Below are 25,176 nucleotides of genomic sequence, written 5' to 3' on the forward strand. Positions count from 1 at the left end.
GTACTCTATAGTGCCATCTATTGGAAGCAGCAATCCTACAAGTCTTTGCACTGACGAGGGCCAACAGTCCTAAACACTGTGTCTGCAAATTGAGATTCTGATTTGGCTTTTATCCTAAGTCATATTGCACGACTCGTTAAAGGGTTGATTGTGACTTGTAAGATTGCTACTTCCAATAGGTGGCACTATAGAGTTCAAGTCCTCTTTTTCTCTGAAGAGGCAATTTGCATAATTGCAGAATCAAAGCTTTTCTGTACTATTAAAAAGTAGTGTTGAGCGAGCACTAAAAAGCTCGGGTGCTCGAAGCTCGGACCAAGCTCACCGTGATAATCGGGTGCTCGACCCGAGAAAAGAGACCAATGTTAGTCTATGGGAGACCCGAGCATTTTTGCGGCGGCACCCCCGGCAGTCTGTAGAAAGCCTAAAAAGTGCCCAAAACGATAGTGACAGTGCTCAAAAGACATGGGGACAGCATGGGCATCGCCCCAGGAAGCATTTCTGACCCCCACTGCTGTCAACAACGTGGTCAGAGGTATTAAACCACTTTTACGGGCTCACAATAAAATGTTCAAAAATGAAACTGAAACGGTTTTCCTGTGAAATATGTTAAGGAACCACCTTTCCAGGGTAAAGACTTGTGTATAAGGTAAAATAAAAAGCCAAAAACAAAAATACTCCTCCTACCTTGGGCTATGTTCACAAGTTGCATTTTTTATGCGTTTTTGCACTTTTGTATTGCTTTCAAGCGTGACAAATGCATTCACCGGGAAATGTCATTTTAACATTTTACAACCTTATCTGGTCATGTGCTGTGTGACACATGCATACAGTGCTGAAAAGACATGGGAACAGCATGGGGAAGACCCCTGGAAGCATCTCTGACACCCAGTTCACTGCCTAAAAGTGTGCCCATCAGAAGTGATCCTTGCCACATCAGAAGATGCAGACTTGCAACTATCCCCGTGCAAGTCCTTGTCCCAGGTCAGTGTTCAATTGTACCTCCCCCATTCCTTGCAATGCAAGTGTAAGTGTGCAACCTGCCACCGACCCACCCCCAGCCTGCAATATCATACTGCTAGCTTGCTTGTAGTGTTGAGCGAGTATGTTCTGTCCGAGTACGCTCGGGACGAGTTCCGAGTATTATAGCTGCTCAGTGATAAGGTTAAATCGCTCCCATGTGCATGATTTGCAACTGTTTCGCAGCTTTATTACATGTGAGGAATGTGTAAGAAATAGACATTCCTCCGATGTAATAAAACTGTCAAACAGTCGCAAATCATGCACACGGGAGTGATTCAAGCATATCACCGAGCAGCTATAAATACTCGGTGCTCGGCCCGAGCGTACTCGGCAAAAGGGTTAACAGAACATAATCGCTCAACACTACTTGCTTGCATTTGAAATTGGGACTTTTAGGCATGTGGAGGCAGACGCCAGCCACCATGTCATGGCTGCGTCGACGGCCTGGTATCCATACTCAGTCCCCAGCCGCCCGGTGGCTGGGTGTCCACGCTCGGTCCCCAGCCGCCAGGGGGAGGCCGGGTGTCCATACTCGGTCCTCAGCCGCCCCGCGGCCGGGTGTCCACACACGGTCCCCAGCTGCCTGGGGGCGGCCGGGTGTCCATAAATGGTCCCCAGTCGCCCCTATTTCTCCTTGGAACTTCCTGCACACTTTTCTTACCCTGGCCTGCTTTAGGGCAGCATTGGACGAGCCCACCAGAGAACCAGACTCCTCCGGGGGGCCCTGGCTTCTCCATCAGGGGAGTTGAGAGTGCCAAGGTGAGGAGCATTATGATGATGATAGAAGTTAGCATCAGCTTTGTTTTCTTGGAATGCAAGTGCATGTATGTAGTAGCAGCTAGGCCTAAAGTGGTCAGCGTTTTGGCGCATATCCTACCTCCTCCAAGGATTGCTGGATGTTTTCCTGCTACTATCCCCGTTCTATGACTCCCGTTAAAACAAAGCTCCATGTGATGAATGATAGAAGGGGTGGTGGCTAAGGAGAAAGAGCAGGAGGAACAGGGACCATTCACATCAATATCCGGCCAGTCAACCACACATATCTTGTAGGATATGCTTCTGTCCCAAAAGGAGCGGTTCGGCTACACAGTTATAGGGCATGCATTGAGTGCAATGCCTACAAAAATTTAGAGGCACTCCAATGCCCCTTGGAAGTGACATGGAGGTCAGAGGGCATTAACTAAACCGTTTTTCCATTTATAACAACTGGGTCTCCTGTGCACTGTTGGCCTAAGCAGTGAATGGAAGGCTTTCCAAAAATTTTGAGGAACTGCAATGCCCCTTGAAACAGACGTGGATTTCAGCATACTAAAAACCTTCTACCCATTATTGGGGAGTGGGTCTCCCTCAGTGTTCGCTTATGCATTGAAAAGCAAAAGCTGACTAAAATTAGGAGGAAATGCAATGCCCGTTGGAAGAATGGTGGAGGTTGCAGTGGAAAAAAAAGACAATATCAATGTCAGTAGGAAAAGTGGTAGAGGTCGCAGTAGCTTAACAAGACAGTTTTAATGCCTATTGGAAGAGATGTGGAGGTCGCAGTGGAATAAAAAGACAATATCAATGCCCCTTGGAAAAGTGCTGGAGGTTGCAGTACCTTAACAAGACGGTTTTAATGCCTCTTGGAAGAGACATGGAGGTCACAGTAACTTAACAAGACGGTTTTAATGCCCCTTGGAAAAGTGGTGGAAGTTGCAGTAGCTTAACAAGACTGTTTTAATGCCCCTTGGAAGAATGGTGGAGGTCGCAGTGGAATAAAAAGACAATATCAATGCCCCTTGGAAAAGTGGTGGAGGTCGCAGTACCTTAACAAGACAGTTTAAATGCCCCTTGGAAGAGACGTGGAGGTCGCAGTAGCTTAACAAGATGGTTTTAATGCCCCTTGGAAGAGACGTGAAGGTCGCAGTAGCTTACCAAGATGGTTTTAATGCCCCTTGGAAGAGACATGGAGGTCGCAGTGGAATAAAAAGACAATATCAATGCCCCTTGGAAAAGTGGTGGAGGTCGCAGTAGCTTAACAAGATGATTTTAATGCCCCTTGGAAGAATGGTGGAGGTTGCAGTGGAATAAAAAGACAATATCAATGCCCCTTGGAATAGTGGGGGAGGTCGCAGTAGTTTAACAAGACGGTTTTAATGCCCCTTGGAAGAGACATGGAGGTCGCAGTAACCTAACAAGACGGTTCTAATGCCCTTTCGAATAGTGGTGGAGGTCGCAGTAGCTTAACAAGACAGTTTCAATGCCCCTTGGAAGAATGGTGGAGGTCGCAGTGGAATAAAAAGACAATATAAATGTCCCTTGGAAAAGTGGTGGAGGTCGCAGTAGCTTAACAAGAAGGTTTTAATGCCCCTTGGAAGAAAAGCGGAGGTCGCAGTAGCTTAACAAGACACTTTTTATGCCTCTTGGAAGAGACGTGGAGGTCGCAGTAGCTTAAAAAGACGGTTTTAATGCCCCTTGGAAAAGTGGTGGAGGTCGCAGTAGCTTAACAAGACAGTTTTAATGCCCCTTGGAAGAATTGTGAAGGTCGCAGTGGAATAAAAAGACAATATCAATGCCCCTTGGAAAAGTGATGGAGGTCGCAGTAGCTTAACAAGACAGTTTTAATGCCCCTTGGAAGAATTGTGAAGGTCACAGTGGAATAAAAAGACAATATCAATGCCCCTTGGAAAAGTGGTGGAGGTCGCAGTAGCTTAACAAGACGGTTTTAATACCCCTTGGAAGAGACGTGGAGGTCGCAGTGGAATAAAAAGACAATATCAATGCCCCTTGGAAAAGTGGTGGAGGTCGCAGTAGCTTAATAAGACAGTTTTAATGCCCCTTGGAAGAGACATGGAGGTCGCAGTAGCTTAACAGGACGGTTTTAATGCCCTTTCAAAAAGTGGTGGAGGTCGCAGTAGCTTAACAAGACAGTTTTAATGCCCCTTGGAAGAATGGTGGAGGTCACAGTGGAATAAAAAGACAATATCAATGCACCTTGGAAAAGTGGTGGAGGTCGCATTAGCTTAACAAGACGGTTTTAATGCCCCTTGGAAAAGTGGTGGAGGTCACAGTAGCTTAACAAGACAGTTTTAATGCCCCTTGGAAGAATGGTGAAGGTCACAGTGGAATAAAAAGACAATATTAATGCCCCTTGGAAAAGTGGTGGAGGTCGCAGTAGCTTAACAAGACAGTTTTAATGCCCCTTACAAGAGCCATGCAGTACAACATATTAATAACATTATTCCCATTATTGGGGAGTGGGTCACCCATAGTCTTTGCCTATGCCTTCCAAGCAAAAGCTGCCAAAAATTAGGACGGAGGAACTTGCAATGCTGGCAACACAGACCACGGTCATCCTGGTGGTATAGTGGTGGTGGAGGCTGAGGATAAGGAGAAGAGCAAAATACAGCCAAAATGAGGAAGCGTATACCCATGTGTGGGTGTGAAGCGGTGCATGGGAATACACCACCCAAAATAACACAGTGGATTTCACTTTATGTTACTCTACTGTTATTTGTTGGTGATGAGAGTTCTGGCCCAATGCAGCCCTTGATCATTTTGATAAGGGTGAGCTTGTCAGCATTGTCAGTTGACAGGCGAGTGCGCTTATCAGTTATAATTCCCCCAGCGGCACTAAAAACACGCTCCGATAACACGCTAGCGGCAAGGCAGGCCAGGACCTCCAAGGCGTACAGAGTGAGTTCATTCCAAGTGTCCAGCTTGGATACCCAATAATTAAAAGGCACAGAGGAATCACGGAGGATGCTGGTACGGTCGGCAAGGTACTCCCTCACCATCTTTTGAAACTTTCCACTCCTTGTGAGAGTACCCCACGCCTCAGGGCCTGTAAGCTGGGCCGGTCTCAGAAATCTGTCCCAGAATCTTGACAGTGTTCCCCTGCCTCTGCTGGATTGGAGATGCGTCTCTCTCACCTGTACGCCTTGGTTGGTCAACGAACTGTGACCTCTGCCGCTAGAGTGTTCAGATGGGAATTTTTTTAAGAGTTCTGCAGCAAGGGCCTTCTGGTACTGCCCCATTGTTGTAGACCTCTCCACCTCAGGAATAAGAGAGTGAAAGTTCTTCTTGTAGAGGGGGTCTAAAAGTGTCACCAACCAGTAATGACTGTCACCCAACATTTTGACAACGTGAGGGTCACGGTTAAGGCAGCATAACATAAAGTCAGCCATGCGTGCCAGACTGGTAACGGGCAAGACTTCCGTGTCCTCACCAAGATGACGACTCACCATGCTCTCCTCCTCCTCCTCCTCCCCCCTGTCCTCAGGCCACCCACGCTGAACCGACGGTATGACAGATGTACAGGTACTACCGTCTAAAGCACATAATACCAGCTCCTGTTCTTCTTCCTCCTCCTCCTCCTCTCCCTCATTGTCCCCCAATGCACGTTGGGATGAGATGAGGCTGGGCTGTGTGTAATCGCCCATTACGGCTTCTTGATCCATCTCATCATACTCTGGCTGCAATGCCTCCTCTTTAATTCTCTGCAGAGAGCGTTGCAAAAGACAGACAAGTGGGATGCTGACCCTAATGATGGCGTCATCGCCACTCACCATCTTGGTGGACTCCTCAAAGTTTGTCAGGATGGTACATATGTCAGACATCAAGGTCCACTCCTGAGGTCTTATGTGTGGCGTCTGACGTGAATATCGACGGCCGCTCTCTTCTGCTCACAAATCCTTTGCAACATGTGGAGGGTAGAGTTCCAACGTGTGGGGACATCACACACCAGTCGGTGTGCCGGAAGCTGAAAACGCTGCTGCAACACAGCAAGGGCGGCGGAAGCTGTAGCCGACTTCCGAAAATGAGCAGACAGGCGGTGTACTTTGACGAGCAGATCAGGCAACTCGGGGTACGATTTAAAAAAACGCTGAACCACGAGGTTAAGCACATGAGCCAGGCATGGTACGTGTGTGATCTTGCCTCCCCTCAGAGCCGCCACCAGGTTACGGCCATTGTCACACACGACCATGCCTGGATGTAGGTTCAGTGGTCTCAGCCACAGATCTGCAGCTCTTTCACAGCTGTCCACAACTCACAAGCAGTGTGAGGTTTATCACCTAAGCTTATGAGTTTCAGCACAGCCTGTTGCCGCTTGGCTGAGACAGTACTGCAGTGATCCCAGCTTGTAACTGATGTGGTGATATCTGAGATGGAGGCTGAACATGAGGAGGAGGAGGAGGATGATACGCAGGAGCTTTACACTGTGGGGGCAACTCTGACTGACATAGGGCCCGCAATCCTCGGTGTGGGGAGGATTTGTTCCATCCCAAGGTCCGAATGGGTCCCGGCTTCCACTATGTTTACCCAGTGTGCGTCCGGGAGATGTACCGTCCCTGGCCACAAGCACTTGTCCACGTGTCCGTTGTCAGGTGGACTCTCCCAGTAACTGCGTTGTTGAGGGCACGGCAGATGTTTTGGGACACGTGCTTGTGTAGTGCTGGGATGGCACACCGGGCAAAATAGTGTCGGCTGGGGACCGAGTACCGAGGGACTGGCACTGCCATAAGGTTGCGGAAGAATTCCATCTCCACCAGCCTAAAAGGCAGCATTTCCAACGCAAGCAGTCGTGAAATGTGCGAATATAGGACTGTGGCCTGTGGGCATTGGCTGCAAATTTGCACTTTCGTTCAAAGCTCTGGGATATGGACAGTTGAATGCTGCGGTGGGACGTGGACGTGGACGTTCATGCCGTTTCTTGAGAAACTGCCATAACAAGTGAAGACTGAGAGGAGGGGGCATCTTTGCATGCAGTATGGACAGGGGATTGCCTTGCACACACAACAGGGGGTTCTATTACACGCACAACAGCGGAAGAAGCAGTGGTGACACCCGCTGACACTGTTTGTGGACCCTGGGGTTCGCCCCACAAAGTCGGGTGCTTTGCTGACATGTGCCTGATCATGCTGGTGGTGGTCAGGCTGGTAGTTTTGTCACCCCTGCTGATGCTGGCATGGCAGGTTGTTCAAATGGCCTTTTTGGGGTTTTCAGCAGAATCTTTAAAAAAATTCCAGACTCTGGAAGACCTACCGGTTGTAATGGCAACGTCCCTCGTGTTGGTGTTATGGGGAACCGTTGCCCGCCTTCTGTGTGTGGCCACCACACAGCTTCTTCCTCCCTGTTTGGCTACTCTGCCTCCCTCCCCCTGTGTGCTGCTGGCCTTACTCTGCGTGTCCTCCTGCCACATTGGGTCAGTTACTAGATCATCCACCTCCTCTTCCTCTTCCACTTGTGCACCACGATCCTCCTCCTCACTTCGTGGCAATGGTGTCTCGTCGTCGTCCACCTCTTGTGACAAATTGACAGCGTCGACTTCCTGTGGCCGTGGCTGTTCAAATATTTGGGCATCGCTACATGGGATCTCCTCTTCCACCATTTCAAGTGGAGCAGGCGAGGGGCACAAATATGGAAATGGACCAGTGAACAGATCTTCAGAGTGTCCAAGTGTGGGATCAGTTGCTGTCTGACGACACTCGGCATGGTGGGAGGAAGGAGCATCAGGGTGTAGAGGAGTATGCGGTCGAGAATCACGGCTACTAAAACTTGACCGTGTGGAAGACAGACCGGAGGTGGTGGTGCCCAGGTAACTGGAAGTATTATCTGCTATCCAATTAATAACCTGTTCACACTGATCAGTTCGCAATACTGGTGTTGTAGTGTGCTTCCCTAATAATTCAGTCAAGAAGTGGGAGCAAGAAGATGTGGCTGTTTGTTGTGGCACATTTTCACCTTGGCCACGGCACCATCCTCTACACGCACCATCACCAGAACGTCCAGTTCCACGTCCCTTGCCACGCGCCTTGCCCATTGTAAATGTAGTAAAATTGCTTACACTCACACTATCAATGGAAAAAGGGTAATAAAAAGGAGATTAGAACGGTGGAAGAGAAAAAAAACACAGTTCTATTTCTCTGTCCTACACCAGACTCTTTTAAACAGATATATTGGTGTCTGACCAGTCAGAGAGACACTATTACAGTTTTTTTTTACGGCAAAAAATGCCAAAAACAGGATAATACAGAGATTTGACCCGTGGAACTGCAAAAACACCGTTCTATTTCTCTAGCCTTCACCAAACTCTTTTAAGCAGATATATTGGTGTCTGACCAGTCAGGGAGACACTATTACAGATTTTTTTTACGGCAAAAAATGCCAAAAACAGGATAATACAGAGATTTGACCCGTGGAACTGCAAAAACACCGTTCTATTTCTCTAGCCTTCACCAAACTCTTTTAAACAGATATATTGGTGTCTGACCAGTCAGGGAGACACTATTACAGTTTTTTTTTATGGCAAAAAATGCCAAAAGCAGGATAATACAGAGGTTTGACCCGTGAAACTGCAAAACCACAGTTCTATTTCTCTGGCCTACACCAGACTCTTTTAAATAGATATATTGGTATCTGACCAGTCAGTAAGACACTATTACAGTTTTTTTACGGCAAAAAATGTCAAAAGCAGGATAATACAGAGATTTTACCAATGGAACTGCAAAACCACAGTTGTATTTCTCTGGCCTACACCAGACTCTTTTAAACAGATATATTGGTGTCTGACCAGTCAGGGAGACACTATTACTGTTTTTTTGACGGCAAAAATGCCAAAAGCAGGAAAATACAGAGATTTGACCCGTAGAACTGCAAAACCACATTTCTATTTCTCTGGCCTACACCAGACTCTTTTAAACAGATATATTGGTGTCTGACCAGTCCGGGAGACACTATTACTGGGGTTTTTTTGCGGCAAAAAATGCCAAAAGCAGGATAATACAGAGATTTGACCCGTGGAACTGCAAAACCACAGTTCTATTTCTCTGGCTTACACCAGACTCTTTTAAACAGATATATTGGTGTCTGACCAGTCAGTAAGACACTATTACAGTTTTTTTTTACGGCAAAAAATTCCAAAAGCAGGATAATAAAGAGATTTGACCCGTGGAACTGCAAAACCACAATTCTATTTCTCTGGCCTACACCAGACTCCTTTAAACAGATATATTGGTGTCTGACCAGTCAAGGAGACACTATTACAGTTTTTTTTTATGGCAAAAAATTCCAAAAGCAGGATAATAAAGAGATTTGACCCGTGGAACTGCAAAACCACAGTTCTATTTTTATGGCCTACACCAGACTCTTTTAAACAGATATATTGGTGTCTGAACAGTCACAGACACAATCAATTTTTTTTTTTTGGGGGGGAATACCAAAAGGTTAATAAGACGTGTATTTGTACAGTCTGACTGAGGAAAAAAAAAATACAGGATTTAGATGAAACAAAAAGAATTTTTCCTGGCCCCTGAGACCGGGGGATAAGTCTAGCAATTTGACCAACAGGAGCACACAGGACTGTAATGCAGCGTTTGCTGGTGTAACCACTGCGTCTCCTATACAGCCAGCCTGCCTGATATCTGGGATGGATATTAGTCCTGAGAAGGACTGTTTGTTTGATTTGGCAGGCTTTAGAGACCCTACACTACCTATTTCGCACTATATATCTCTCCCTAACTCAGCAGCACTCTCCCTACACTGTCTGACCGGGCGACTGTGTCCAAGATGGCGGTGCCTGGTTTTAAATACTCGAGGTGACGCTGTGCGGCCAGCCACTCACTGTAATGCCCACAAACAACATGGCTCCGGCATTACAGTGACTGGCTGGCAATCCCTGCATGTTCATTGGCTCTGTAAAGAGCGCCAAACGTGCGGGGCGGAGACCCGAGCTCCCGCCCGAGTAACCCTGAAATGCTCGGTGCTCGCCGATCATCCCGAGTAGTGAGATGCTCGGGCGAGTAATGAGCAGTGTCGAGCATGCTCGCTCAACACTATTAAAAAGCGTTAAAAACTCTGCTTCTTACCTGCCCCAAAATCGCAAATTAGCGGGAAAAAGCATAAAAGAAACGCAGCAAACACACAATAGTCAGAGAAGATTGTTATTGTGCCGTTTGGTGCAAACACTTGCAGAAAAAAAAGCAGAAAAAAGAACACGGCATTAACACTACTTGTGAACACGGCCTCAGCATTACAGTTTTATTACATTTTTTATTGGTTTTATATAGAAAAAATATAAATTGCGCCATTTTTTTACGCCATTTACCAATCCCTATAAATAATCAGATTGCTGTGCTCTGCGGGTCGTTACGATTACAGGGACACCAAATATGTCCATGTTATTTTACAATACTCATTAAAAATAACAATATTTATTTCATTATCAAGAGTTTTTCTTTATCATTGTTAGCAATTTCATAGGATGAAAAAAAAATTCTTATTCTGCTTTGTACAATGTATGTATAAAAATACATTCATTGTACACAGCCTGCAGTACAAATGAAGTAGACAGAATTCTAGCACTCATCTCAATAGAGCTGGTGGCTCAGCAGGCTAAGTGACTATGTCAATAATGTTTTGAGGTTGTGGGTTTTAGACCAGGGACTCACAAAAGAAAAAATAAATAATTTCTCATAAATTCACTACTTTTATTTATAGGACCAAAAATATAATTTTCTACTGCTCAGTATATAAGCACTAGTGTTGAGCGAGTATGTTCTGTCCGAGTATGCGCGGGCCGAGCTCCGAGTATTTATAGCTGTTCTGTGATATGGTTGAATCACTCCCGTGTGCATGATTTGCAACTGTTTGACAGTTTTATTACATTTGATGAATGTGTAAGAAATAGACATTCCTCACGTTGCAAATCATGCACACGGGAACGATTCAACCATATCACCGAGCAGCTGTAAATACTCGGAGCTCGACACAAGCATACTCGGCTAAAGGGTTAATAGAACTTGCTTGCTCATCACTAATAAGCACCATAAAAATACATTGTTATACACAATGTATTTCTATGGACTTGTATGAGCTGCTTCTGGATGCATTGACTGCATTGTAGAGTCAAGTTAACTAAATTCTCCCCTGCTCTCCCCTGCTCTCCCCTGCTCTCCCCTGCTCTCCCCTGCTCTTCCCTGCTCTCCCCTGCTCTCCCCTGCTCTCCCCTGCTCTCCCCTGCTCTCCCCTGCTCTCCCCTGCTCTCCCTTGCTCTCCCATGCTCTCCCATGCTCTCCCATGCTCTCCCATGCTCTCCCATGCTCTCCCATGCTCTCCCATGCTCTCCCATGCTCTCCCATGCTCTCCCATGCTCTCCCATGTTCACCCATGTTCACCCTTGGGAGCTGTAGCTCACTGGTTAGAGCTTCAGCCTCTGGATACTGAATTCCTGGTTTGAGTCCTAAGCAGGTGTGTTTACAGGAGTATGTAGAGGTGAGTAATATAATTTAATTTATTCACTGACCAGTGAGCAGACCCACCCCCCGAGGAGGAGGAGCTACACACGACATCAGAGAGGTGAATCTAAATAGAAGCCGGGAGGACAGGACAGCCCCTGCAGAATACGGGACGGTTGGGAGCTATGATGGTTCATCCATTAGCACATTATTGGTACTCTCACTCTCCTGCCTGGTTGGGTCCTTTGTTTGTTTTCCACTCATTGACTTTGCTAAATGTCTGTGACCCCACCACTGAATTCTGTAGTCTAGGCTCAGGATGTGGGGGGACATACTGCCTGCGCGTGTAGCACAATAGGCTCACACAAAATAATCAGTAGGGAAACTTCAAGAGTTGGAGCCCATGGAGAAGTTGGGTCCTTCTTTGCCAAGCAAGGATGCAGCACCCTGCTTCAAAAAAAATAAGTAAATATTTGTCTGTGTCACAGAAGAGCAGATCTCACAACTTTCCAGCCTTTACATTGCAATTTTCCTCCTGCAGAAAGCCTAGATTCCTCTTTCATTGCCCCCATAAAGTATTATGCAAACTAAAATTCCCCCCAAACACAGTATGATACCCCCCATGGTGCATTCCTCCACATTAGCCTCCACATGCACAGTATAATAACCCTACTGTGCCCTACCTCCACTCCCAAGTATGGTGACCCCAACACAGTATGATCTCCCAACTGTGACTCACACACACCCCTCCATACAGTATATTGAGCCTACATACAGTATAATGGCTCGCACTAGCCCTACAAACAGTTAATGGCCCCACAAAGCCCTCCAAACAGTATGTTGGACCCCACACAAACCTTCACACCGTATAATTGCTTTCATACAGTAAAATGCCCCCCCCCACATAGCCCACAAAATATTATAATGGCCCCATGCAGCCTTCCATATAGTATAATACGCCACCTATAATCCTCCATATAGTATAATAAACTTCCATGGTCCTCCATAGAATATAATGCACTCCCAATAGTCCTCCATACAGTATATTACACTCCCCATAGGGTAAAATGCAACCCCCATATAGTATAATACACCCCACAGTCCTGCAGTATTATGAGCACCACGTACTCACTGATTTTAAAATACCATATATTTTAAATAAGCCGAACCAAGTATAAGCCGAGGCCCCTAATTTTACCATAAAAAACAGTGAAAACTTATTGACTCGAGTATAAGCCAAGGGTGGGAAATGCAGCAGCTACTGGTAAATTTCCCCATCCTGGTATGCATTGCTCCCTCATCCCCAATCCTGATATGTATGGCAACCCTCATCCCCAATCCTGGTATATATGGCCCCTTATCCCCCAATCCTGGTATGTATGGCCTCCTCATCCCCAATCCTGGTATGCAAGGTCCCCCTCATCCCCAATCCTGGTATGTATGGCCCCCCCTCATCCCCAATCCTATTATGTATGGCACTTCTCATCCCCCAATCCTGGTATGTATGGCACCCCTCATCCCCCAATCCTGGTGTGCATTGCCCCCTCATCCACCTATCCTGGTATGTATGCCCCACTCATCCCCAATCCTGGTATGTGTGGCCCTCCTCATCCCCAATCCTTGTATGTCCGGCCTCCTCATCCCACAATCCTGGTATGTGTGGCCCCCTCATCCACCAAATCCTGGTATGCTTGGCCCCCTCATTCCCAATCCTGGTATGTATGGCCCCCTCATTCCCCAATCCTGGGATGCATGGCCCCCCCATCCCCAAATCCTGGTATGTGTAGCCCCCCTCATCCCCAATCCTGCTATGCATGGCCTCCTTCATCCCAAATTCTGGTATGTGTGGTCCCCTCATCCCCCAGGAGCTGCTGATCAGCGATCCTCTGTTGCTTCTAAAGAGAATGAATATTCTTTCTTCTCCAAGCCAATGGGAGTGGAGAAGAGGGAATATTCATTTTCCTTTAGCAGCGGGCACAAGTGGTAGCTTCTCCACGGCCGCAACCTCCCCTCCCCCCGTAAATACAATACTCACCTATCCACCTCATTCCACCACTACTTTGGGGTCCCCCGTCTAATGGGCCTGCCACCATTGGCTTTATGCCAATATAGGGAGTCATCATAGTGTACATAGTGGAGCAGTGGGGGCATCATACTGTGTGGTTGGCATCATATTGTCTTGCGGAGATGTGTGCCTATCGTACTGTATATAGGGGAGCTGTGTGCCCATCATATTATGCATAGGAAATCTGTCGGGCCTCATACTGTGTATAGAGGAGCCATGCTTGATGGATCTGAGGGGACATTATTACTGTACACGTGGAGACTCAGGCTACAAATATTAATTGTTGAGTGGTCACTTAAGAAGCATTACCATTATAAAGGCACTCTCGGTATTGTGACTGCCAAATATACATACAAGGGGCATCAAAATGTGTTCTAGGGGGCAAAATGTGGGCACTGTTTTCTAGGGCACTTGCACATGGCATTAATATTTTCTAGGGGAAAATGTACCATCTAGAGAGTACAAAGGAGGTGTTTTACTTTTCTAAGAGGCTCTGTGGTGGACATCATTATGTGAGCACTAAGAGGAGCACTGTTTTTGTGCCACACAGCAATTCCAGTAAAAAGAACAAATACGGCAGCAGAAGGCTCAGCAGTCAGGTGACAGTAGGATGAGAAATTTTTGCAGGTTGAGAATAGATGGAGATAGTGCTGGAAATATGAGAAGTCAAATAAGTGTTGTTGTAAACTGCTGGCGATCGTGATTTTAAGAATTTGTCATGTTGGTTTGGGCCACATGGAGAAGATGGCAAAGTGAACTACTCCATCAGAAAGAATGTCACCAGTAAGTTAATGTATTACAATACAGTAATCAGTTCTGTAGGACTCATATCTACTACTAGATGTCTCACTGTGTCCGGCTGTAGAAGGTCACTGCGTTTGGCCTTGCAAACATCTCCCTGAGCTTTTCTTTATTACTCTCTCTTTAGGACCCAGCGGTGATCCTCACCTTGCTTGGGGATTATACCTTTCTCTATAGGACCCTGAGTTATCCTAACCTTTCTGCTGTTAATCAGCACTTCCTTCCTGTGTCCTTAAATATACTCAGACCCTCAGAGTTGCTGCTTATAGTGTCATCCGGTGTCATCTTGGAGCTAAGTGTATTCCCCTGTTTGTTTCCCCTGTGTGTACCTCAGTTGTAGTGGAGCTGACTTAGTGCTCACTCCTCCCATCCATTACCTAGAGCCTAGCCTTAGGATCAGCTAGGGCCAGGTTCCTGCTCAGCTATAGGTGCAGAACCTATTTAGGATATATAGGGGAGTCAGGGTTTGTTATCAGATCTTTTCAAGGGTCTCCACTCTCCCTTTTCCTAGTTGTAGGGCTCCCTCCTCTTTTCCCATAATATATACTGGGTTCTCCCCATACCTAGCTGTCACGGGTGTGTCAGAAATGACTGACAGTCTCCCTGCAGTTGGTTGCAGGATATCTCTACATTTGGCATTTCAGACATCTTCTTAGAGACTGTCTCTAGTACCCAGCGGCTACCTCCCTCTGGCTAATTAACTCCCTGGCCTGGGTGTATAAAAATAAAAACCTGGTGTGTTCTAGAGGGAGGTGCCAGTGATATTCATTACTACCTGTGAAGTCTTTAGAAAGAGCAGTATTTTGTCTCTCTGGAGCTTGAGGATGCATGCGCATTTTTCTGGAGTCATCTAAAGCTAAGCTATTTCCCTCTGTTTGTCCTTCATTGTTGTCTATAGTGTTTAGTGGAGATCGACTAATGCTTATCTCCTCCCTTCACTAGCCTGACCCAAACACCAGGGAAAGTCAGCGTGAGGGACACATGTGGTGATTGGTGAAGAGCCAATACAGGGACGTTAGGGGAGACAGGGTGATGCTAGATCAACCTAGGAGGTCTACACTCCCCCCCCTTTTTCTCTTCCCTTTGTGTTGCACTAAGTCTTTCCCACATCTTGCATGACACCCTGCTTCTGGCCACCATCTTGGGCCGCATGTCTTCCAGCACTTTTTCATCTGCATTCTGGGTCAGCTCTTCCCCATTTTCTTCATGCAAGGAGCTCGCATTCTGATGACTATGCCAAATGTAAAGTGCCCCAGCGAGGTAGTAGTGGGCGAGCTGTAGCCCATACTTTCTCTGGCACTCTACAGACAAAGTGTGTCCTCCCTCTGATGTGCTGCATTGTATGTGGTGTTTTCCTCTTACTTCTGACCAGCCAGTCTCTGCTGTCTCCAGGGATTTCTCTTCTGGAACCAGGGCAGCAATGAATTCAGAGGACACAAAGTTCATAACAACAACTGAGACTTTACTGGGTAACTGGGAGTATGTATAATATTTACAGGTAGGTATAAATGATAAGGCCCAACGGATTGTCATCTTTCCCACAAGTACTTGATACAACTTCAGCCCTGGTTCCCACTTAAGATGAGGCATCTCTGTTGCTCTGTTCTTTAGCCCTGGAGAATCTTCCTCACCAGTGACAGTATATCCAGTATATCCATATCCTAGTTCTCTCCACGTACTAGCCTTGAGTCCTAATTTCTTCTGCAGTCCTGCAGACAGAATGTGCCCCCAGGTCCTCGACGACTCTCTCAAGGTTCCCAAGCCAAGGGGACTATTGTGAAGGGATTCTCCTGTTTGATGATCCTGTGTCTGGTGTCCCAGGCCCACGTCAACGCTAGCAGCCAGTATATGAAGCCTGTCGCTTTTCTGAAGCCCTGTCGCTTTTCTGAAGCCCTGTACACTACTGAATTATTCACTTCCTGTACTCAACAATAACACTAGGTTCCCCCTCCCTCTACTGGGCTGGATTATCACAGCTAACCACTAAACTGGACCTAACTGCAGCCGAGAGAGATCTAACTTTTGGGAATACGCTTTTTAACCCCTTTTTAGTGCCAGAGGAAAACTACTTCCTTCACCAATACTACATTGTCACTTAAACATCTTTACTCTTCACACACAGCAGCATGGATCATTGCGGCAATCCTACCGCGCTTTGGCTGCACCTAGTACAGTCATCAAGCTAGACCCAATGAAGTATGTGTCTCAATGGGTCCTGTACCTCTGTTCTCATACCTTCTAGGCCTGTAGCTCAATTTTGCTTCTAGTGATTCTTGTCGGGCTAGCCACTATGTACAGACATCACTAAGTTCTTGGGTCTCAGCAACAAATATTCAAGTGGTCACGACTGTGACGCAGTTTTGTAACAAACACAACACATTGAGTGAGGCCTTAGAGATCTGTTTGCAATAGTTAATATTCCAAAACACAATATTTTCTTTGCACAAACAACAATATTTTATCTCACAATAAAGCAGTTTTTGTTGCATTACTTTTGTTCAAAGAAGTCCAACTGAGGTTTAGAAGAAGATGTGAGCCAAACTGCCAATCCCAAAACTATTTTCTTTTGACCAGATGACTATTTGTGCCTATGTGTTTATGCTAGCCCCCTGCCTCACTATACAGATAAATACTCTAAAGAGTATTCATGTGTTCTTTATGGGGAGAGCAGATTAAGCAGCTGTCAGACACCTCGCTTATCTCCCTCAGAAAAAAGGGGTGTATGAATTCAAAGTGCCCTATTCTTCTTGTCACCAACATCATCTCTTAGAAGAGAGTCAAGTGAAGCCCCTACACTTCATAAGGTGTTCCGCTGATATCAGTGGGTTTATCCAATTTTAGAATAATGTGATTGGAGGCTTTAAAGGGAATCTATCACCATATTTGGCACATCTAAACTATTAATATTGGCATACATGTTATAGACTGCTGCAAAAAGTCCTACGGTACCTGTATGTCTCACATCAGATGCCTTGTTGTTGAGAAATCATCTTTTATCACTTTATATAAATGACCTCTTCCAGGCTATGGGAAGGATGTTGTCTGGAAGATAACTCTGCCTCCAGAGCTTATTTTACATGTAGGGGGATTTACCAATGTGATATATATAATGGTCACTCTCTGCTCTCCTGATCTCACTGCAGAGCTGTGTGTGATTATATCTGACACATCTACAGGTTCCTCTCAGCTTCAGTTTCTATCTCACAGACAGACAGTGTTGCAATATTGTTGCAATACAGCAGAGTTCAGAGAGCTGCAAAAAATGTATTTGCAAGAAGGCAAAGTTCAGTTCTCCTCTACTGTTAGTTACTTGTCTCACACTGGTAACACCCTCCTTCTATTTACAAAAAGCTCTGTAGGCAGAGTTATCTTCCAGGCAACGTCCTCCCCATACCCAGGACGAGATAACTTACATATAAGAAAAATTTGGATTTCTCTGAAATAAGACATCGAATCTCAGATATCAAAGTATCATTTTATTCAGCATCTTATGTCCTGCATGCCCAAGTAGACGGCTTAGGAAGGTTGCTCCTACTTACAGATTCCCTTTAAGATATGTCCCCTCCCAATCTGCTCCTCATGCAGAACTGTATGTCAACCCTGCTCAGTGACAAATCCCCCAATATGTACAGTATCTTTTTTGTCAAGATTTTTCCTGTCTTTCAAGTAAGATGGTAATTAAGAGTCGTGACATTCAACAGAGCTCTTGATATAGTATTTGTATTAATTTGTGTAATAATGGCATTGCAAATAAAAAATAAGGTTTAGATCATTTTGATTTACTGAGGGGTTGACTTTTTGAGACATGTATACAGTAGGAGAGCTAAAGTAGTTGCATCAACCACAGTTTCAATTGGGCTTTAAAGCTTCCATACCTGTTGTGCAGTGTATGGTGGTGGTAAGGAGATGTTTGTTTATTTTGGAATCAGTGCATCGCTTTCTGTTACCACAGTGTGTTGTCTGCATTATTGTTCTGTTGTTTTATGCATAAAACTTTTTTTTGTTGTTCAAAAGGATTAACTGATTATGGATGGTAAACATGTGATATGGAAATGGTAAAAATGTGTGCATACAGGGGAATGAGTGCGGCATGTCAGATGTGGGTTTTACTGTGGAGTTTTGGCCTGTCTGAAAAAGACGGGAGTAGTTTGTTCACTGAGGAAGTACATGTCATACTCTATTGGAAAAGGAACAGGAATGAGATGGATATGGAGTGAAGTGAGTAGCAGGTTCTCGAGTTCCAGTTGCAATCTGTGAGAACTTATTTTATCCACCAAACTATGGATACTGTACTAGTATTGACATTAGAATGGCACAAGTGGCTCTTGATGATTGAGGATCTTAGGAAACAACAAGGCCAGTACTGCGTCAGAAAACAGAAGAGGGCTGCAGAGGCCAGAGAAAATTGGGCAGAGAGAGAATTATAGGGACTGTCAGGAGTCAGGAGGAGTTGGGTTCTCCAGTATCCAGCTCTGGTCTGCTTCTATTCTAAGTCAGAAGTCTGTTTTACAATGAAACCCTATAGAATCTTGTTCTGACACTCCATAGTCTTACATTGTGAAAGCCATTTCCAGGTAATATAGAGCTCAGTGTGACCTGAAGAGTCTGAATAGCCATAAGGTGACTCAGAAGAAGAGCAGAGTGGGGCTGGATACTGGAAAAGATGGTTTTGTGCATCCTTGGCGACGTGGCCTATGGCTTGGTACACTCCATGGTCTTTTGTCACTCCATTGGTAAATGTAAGTGCTGTCTAAAATCAGCATGTGCAGGGATGTGGAGAAGCACAGCAGGGAGCTCCAATTGTCAGTGTGGGTGCAAACAATATGCCTTCAGGAATGTTCTGATGCCTGGTCCTTTTCTGCCTTTGGCTGCCGCTCGAGTGGCTTCAGCTAAGTGGAGGCATGTTAAAGTGAGCAGACAGCATGCACATGTCACAAGTCCCTATCCTCTTCACTGAAGCTACTGTATTTGCTCGCAACACTTATGGAACATTGAGTGGCAGCCGCTGACAGGAAGGAACCCAGTGTCACAAAGAGCCCACAGCCACAATTTGCTCACCCACACTGCCACTGGGAATGTGCTGCTGCTCTCCTCCAGTGTAAAATCACATGAGCAGAACGCGACTTGGTTTGAGACAGAGCTCGCTCTTACCAAGCTAGCACTGTTAATCAAGACAGGGGACTGGCTTTAATATGCAAATATTAGGATGCAACAGTGCACCAAGAGATATGCCACGCCAAGGGTGCACTGAAGTGCCTCCATTTGTATAGTAAATAAAAATAAATTTTTAAGCATTTCCATATTAAGCTAAGCTGTCTCTATTTCTGGCATTATTTTTATAGGGGCTACGTCCCCTATATAAATGTTTATGCAGTTTAATTGGCATTTGAGGGTGAAAGACTCCCTTTGAGTAAGCTTAAATATGTTTCATGCAATGAACAAACATTTTGCTCATCTAAATAAGTCAATAATCAGTTTCTGATTATTAACCATAATGTAGCTGGTTCAGATCCCCAAAAACTAATAAATACAGTAAAAAGTAAAAGAAAATGGTTTTGGTTAGCCAGGGCTGGCACAACATCATCTATTCGTCATTACCCACAGATGACATTGTGCCAGCCCTTCGAGGCGCTTCGGGGACACCAGAAGGTAAGAGATTTGTGGGCCTATTTCTAGCAGCCAGGTAACACTGACCCGAACGAGTACTGGAGTCCCTCGAATCAATCCGCACACCACTAAAGAAGATAGATTTTTACATTGCTGAGATAGGAGGTGACAATTGCTAATGAAAATTTTCTATGTAGCCAAAAGGAGAAGGTATTAGGAGCTCTGCCTCTAGCGCCTACTTCCTCCCATATACATAGAATGTTTTCTGTAGCAACTGTCATCTCCTATCTCAGTAATGTAAAATGCTTTCTTCACTGAATACAGATTTTACCCAGGAATTGAGAATTTTGAAAACAAATATTCTGTCCAGGAGGAGAAAGAAACAGATTTCTCTGATAAGATACATTGCAAAGCTACTTATTTTCATGTGTACAATTGATTTCTGAAATAAAAATTGAAAAGTCGCTTTAATCAACTCAATATGTTTTAATGATACTCTCTCAAAAAGCATATTTACTTTGCAGTTTTGCGAATAGTAAGACATTAAATACGTTTGTAATATATTTCTATGTCTCTGTTTTGAAATAGCCAAGCACAGTATGTCTGGAGATTTAGGAATGTATTGTTTCATTAAAATCATTGCCATAACCATTTAAATTGATCTTAAGATTTTTATTTCTTCTAAAATGTTTTCTAATCTGTTAAAATACGCTCTGTCGGACACCTTTCAAAGTCATTTTGAATTTGCTAGGAAGTATGCAAAATTTGCCTGTTCACTCAGATGTTCCAGCAGACTAAATCTATCATAATAATCTAACTTGCATTGTGTAAAGACTTGTAAATTGAAAATAATGCATGGAGAATGTTTCCGTAAAATCATGACTTTCTGGTTTCTCAATGCAATACTGCCACCTAGTGAGTAAAGACCCATAATAAAGTGAGTGTATCTATACAGTGTATATCTATCTGTTTGTATATACAGTACAGACCAAAAGTTTGGACACACCTTCTCATTTAAAGATTTTTCTGTATTTTCATGACTATGAAAATTGTACATTCACACTGAAGGCATCAAAACTATGAATTAACACATGTGGTATTATATACTTTACAAAAAAGTGTGAAACAACTGAAAATATGTCTTATATTCTAGGTTCTTCAAAGTAGCCACCTTTTGCTTTGATGACTGCTTTGCACACTCTTGGCATTCTCTTGATGAGCTTCAAGAGGTAGTCAAAATGCATGTTCCAAATTATTATGCACAGCAGAGTTTTCAACCTTTTCATTTTAATAAAGAACAAAAAAATGGTCATTTTTGAAATTATAAGCATTAGCAGGTTATTACAAACTGAAATCAATCAGTTTTCAACTCAAAACTTTATTCTAGGTGATGTTACATTTGCACATAGGACCGCTTGTTCGAAAGGAGCTTCTGAACTCTCTCGTCCATTGAATTTGTCAGGTTTTGGATGGTTTCTGCTTCAATTGTTTTGCATGAGGACAGAATACCCTCCCAGAGCTGTTGCTTAGATGTGAACTGCCTCCCGCCATCATAGACACTCCTTTTGATGATGCTCCAGAGGTTCTCAATGGGATTGAGGTCAGGGGAGCATGGGTGCCACACCTTAAGTTTGTCCCCTTTTATGCCCATAGCAGCCAGAGATGCAGATGTGTTATGTGCAGAATAGTTTCATAATGCAGTAATACTTGCTGTTTACTAACAGCTTAAATAACAAAAAGTACTCAAAGCACATTGACTTCTTGGATGATGACTACATTTCTTAGGGTCACAAGGTAATACAATAAATTCTAAAATTTGATTTCACTTTTTTGTAAACTATTACTGTTCTGACTAAATAATTACCTATAGGAAATATGATAGCACTGACCTTATTTGTTTTGATAAGTTGTATTTTTTATTTTCTACAAATATGGCATGCTCAAACCATTTTTTAATTTAACAATGAGATAACATTTTAATTATGGTCCAAGTAATAAACTGGTGAACCTTTATTTAAAAAATACTATCTGGAAGTTTTTTTTTAAATACCATGTAATATTTGCGTTACAAAAAGAAATAATGTATCTGTGAATTGTTTAATATATTATCAAGTTAATGTGTTGTTATGTTTTATTTAAATATATTATCTTTACATGTACATATTGTCGAACAGTGACATGTTAAAAAAATCTTTATATGTATCATTATTTTGTCCACATAACCACAGGTATATAAAATCAAGCAAACCACAGGTATATAAAATCAAGCACTTAGGCATGCAAACTGCCAATGCAAACATTTACTGTATGAAAGAATTGGTGTTTCCAAAGAGTCAATGAATTTGAGAGTAGTACTGCAATGGGATGTCACCTTTGTAACAAATCAGTTCATACAATTTCTTCCCTTCAAAGTATTAATCATAATAATAAATTTATTTCTATAGTGTCAACATTTTCCACAGCACTTTACATTTTAGAGACTTGTTCAGACAATAAAAGACATTACAGTATAACAATAATTACATAAATAAACAGATACCAAGAGGAGTGAGGGCCCTGCTCACAAGCTTACAATCTATGAGGAAATAGGGGAGACACAAAAGGTGGATGGTAACAATTGTTTGTATTGTACGATTCAGCCATCAATATAATAAAAAAAGTTATTCACGTAATGCTGTATGAACCGGTCAGCAGCAAGTATGTGTACGGACACTAAGGGCTACTAAGTACATGTAGGGTGTGTGAACAGATGATACGAGGGTCCTGGTGTTGAAAATTTTGTATGGACAAAAAAGGGATAGTTAGATAAGTATGTTGAGGCGATCGGGCAGTCTAAAGAAATGCGTTTTTAGGCCACGCTTAAAACTGTGGGTATTGGGGAATATTCGAAGAGTCCTGGGTTATGCATTCCAAAGAACGGAGAGGGGAGAGTTTAGTAAGAAGGAGACTGATTAGTAGAGAGATGCAATAGTCCTGAAGAGAATGAATAAGAGCAACATTAAGAGTTTTTCCAGAGTGAAAGGTAAGAAAAGGTTGAATTCTAGAAATGTTTTTGAGGTGTAGATGACATGAGCGAGCGAGTGATCAGATGTGGGGAGTGAAGGAAAGATCTGAACCAATTATGACCCCAAGACAGCGGGCATGTTGCTGGTGAGTAATGGTAGAAATGGCAATATCGGGCATATGTAGGTTAGTGGAGGGAGGGAACTCAAGGAGTTCAATTTTTGACAGGTTCAGTTTCAGATAGAGGAAGAACGAGAACATGATGTTAAAGACAGCGGAAAGACAATCACTGGTGCTTTATAATAATACAGGTGTGATGTCAGGAGTAGAGGTGTATAATTGGGTATCATCGGCATAGAGATGGCTGAAAATCAAATCTACTGATTATTGTCCAATAGAGGCAGTACACAAGGAGAAGAGAAGGGGGCCTAGGACTGATCCTTGAGCAACCCTCACAGTAAGGGGAAAAGAAGAGGAAGAGGAGCCAGCAAAAGACACAGTGAAGGAGCGGTCAGAGAGATAGGAGGAGAACCAGGAGAGAACGATGTCTTTGAGGCTGATAGAGCATAGCATAGAGCTGGTGATCCACAGTGTCAAAAGCTGCAGAGAGATCCAGAAGAATCTGCATGTAGTAGTGACCATTAGATTTCATTGCTAGTAGATCATTAGAGACTTTAGTGAGAGCAGTTTCAGATGAGATAACGCTCAAATGCATTTCAGGCATGAACTGACCTTGATCACTGAGTCAGTGATCAAGAGCAGCTCATGCATGAAACGCGTATGAGGGTTATCTCATCTACCACTATGAATTTTTATTCTATGTTTTGAAATAAAGTTTTGAAGATTTTATTTAGTTGCCGACACTTGGATTTTTTTCTTCATATTTTACCATGGGTCAGCTGTTCTCCTTGGAGCAGCAATGCTATATTGTGAACGGTCCTAATATTGAACAACACTCTGAGGCTTTAAACTTTTTTTCTCATTATATGAATGAGAGCAGTTTCAATAGAATGCAAAGAGCGGAAACCGGATTGTAGAGGGTCAAGAAGAAAATTATCTAAGAGATAGCAGATTAGACAGGAGTGAACCAAGCGTTCCAGAAATTTAGAGATGAAGGGAAGATTAGAGACAGGTATATAGTTTGCAGCACAGTTTTGGTTGAGGGATGTTTTTTTAAAGTAATGGATATATGCTGGCATTTTTAAATTAGCATTGAAAGATACCAGATGAGAGCGAGAGGTTGAATATTTTACTTAGGTGAGTGGTGACAGTCGTGAAAATGCACTAGAGAAGATGTGATGGAATAGGATCACTGGTGCAAGTAGTGGGGCGAGAATATGTGAGGAGCCTGATCACTTCTCCTTTCGTGATTAGTTCAAAGACAGAAAGTGAGCTACAGTTGTGCTCAAAAGTTTACACAAGTTTTCCTTTCTTGGCCTTGTTTCAGAAAATATGAATGATAACAAAAAACTTTTTCTCCACTCATAGTTATTGATTAGGTGAAGCTATTTATTGTCAAACTACTGTGTTTTATCTTTCTAAATCTTAATGACAACCAAAAACATCCAAATGACCCTGATCAAAAGTTCACATACCCCAGTTCTTAATACCGTGTATTGCCCCCTCTAACTTCAATGACAGCTTGAAGTCTTTTGTGGTAGTTTTGGATGAGGTTCTTTATTTTCTCAGATGGTAAGGCTGCCCATTCTTCTTGGCAACAAGCCTCCAATTCCTGTAAATTCCTGGGCTGTCTAGCATGAACTGTGCACTTGCGATCTCCCCAGAGTGGCTCAATGATATTGAGGTCAGGAGACTGAGATGGCTACTCCAGAACCTTCACTTTGTTCTGCTGTAGCCAATGACAGGATGATTTGACCTTGTGTTTTGGATCGTTGTCATGTTGGAACGTTCAAGTACGTCCCATGCGCAGCTTCCGGGCTGATGAGTGCAAATTTGCCTCCAGTATTTGCTGATAACATGCTGCATTCATCTTTCCTTCAACTTTTACCAAATTTCCTGTGCCTTTGTAGCTCACACATCCCCAAAACATCAGCGATCCACCTCCATGCTTTACTGTAGGAATGGTGTTACTTTCATCATAGGCCTTGACCTCTCTCCAAATGTAACGTTTATGTTTGTGGCCAAAAAGTTCAATTTTGGTCTCATCACTCCAAATTACCTTGTTCCAGAAGTTTTGAGGCTTGTCTCTGTGATGTTTGGCATATTGTAAGCGAGAAACTTTGTGGCATTTGCGCAGTAATGACTTTCTTCTGGCAACTCGACCATGCAGTCCATTTTTCATCATGTGCCTTCTTATTGTGCATCACACCGCCAGTTTTCAGAGAATCCTGAATTTCAGCTGATGTTATTTGTGGGTTTTTCTTTGCATCCCGAACAAGTTTCCTGGCAGTTGTGGCCGAAATTTTTGTTGGTCTACCTAACCGTGGTTTGGTTTTCACAGAGCCCCTG

Source organism: Phyllobates terribilis, unplaced genomic scaffold, assembly GCF_046119375.1.
Source record: "Phyllobates terribilis strain yellow unplaced genomic scaffold, ASM4611937v1 Scaffold_4__5_contigs__length_816908805, whole genome shotgun sequence".
In the NCBI taxonomy this organism is placed as follows: Eukaryota; Metazoa; Chordata; class Amphibia; order Anura; family Dendrobatidae; genus Phyllobates; species Phyllobates terribilis.